Below are 957 nucleotides of genomic sequence, written 5' to 3'. Positions count from 1 at the left end.
TGGAGTGGGATCGGCATGGCCCCCTGCTCCCCCCCTGCCAGATTCCTGCACCCCCCCTTTCCCAGGCAGCTGCTGGAGAAGGTGCCTGGTCCAGGCTGGGCCTGGGCTGAGACCTAGCAAACTCCTTGCTTGGAGGGAAGGGGCTGGGAGGTGGCTCGGGGCATTGCAGATGGGGGCTCCTGGATGGCGAAGACAGCTGGCACAGAGCCCTAAGGTTCCAGAAGGGTGACCCACAATGCACCTGGGGTCAGGGCACCGCAGTGTCAGGGGTCCCCCAGGGGCATTTCTATTACCCCGGCCCAGACGGGACAGGCTGGGCCCTGCCCAGGCTTTGGAGGAAGGCTGGGCTGGGCTGGGGGCTCAGAGCCCTGGAGAGAGTGGACTGGGGCCGTGCTGATGCTTGCATGTGCACTTGGGCACACGTGTGCCACACTTGCACCCAGGTTAGGGTGGCCATTCATCCGGTTTTATAGAGGGCAGTCTGGTTTTCTGGTCCTCTGTCCTCTACCAGACGCCTTTATGTACTCTATTTTTCAGCGCTCAGTGGCACCCACCTCTCCCCTGCCACCAACACCACTGCAGCTGCTTGCAGGAGCTCCCCGCTCACCATCGCCATGCCCCCACTGCTGACACCGCCTGTGGGAGCTCACCATGCCCCCCGCCCCCAGGCTGGGGCAGCACTGCCCTCTATTCTTGAGGTACCTCGATGGCCACCCTAACCCAGGTGCACACAGGCAGACACACGCTCACAGAGATGCATACCCGTGCCAGCAACTGAACGCAGAGATACATACAGGCTTGTACACACACACACGCACACACTACCACACTAACCCCTCCTCACCAACCAGCCCCCTCGTTCCCCCAGCTCTCCACCCACATCCTCTTCCCCAGGCCCAGGCCTGTTTCCCCTTGGCATAGTGCCTCCCCAGAGCCAGCCACAATTAACAGGCATGG

The sequence above is a fragment of the Alligator sinensis genome, unplaced genomic scaffold (assembly GCF_000455745.1).
Source record: "Alligator sinensis unplaced genomic scaffold, ASM45574v1 scaffold463_1, whole genome shotgun sequence".
NCBI lineage: Eukaryota > Metazoa > Chordata > Crocodylia > Alligatoridae > Alligator > Alligator sinensis.
The sequence above is the reverse complement of the archived record's forward strand: the minus strand, read 5'-3'. Positions refer to the sequence as shown.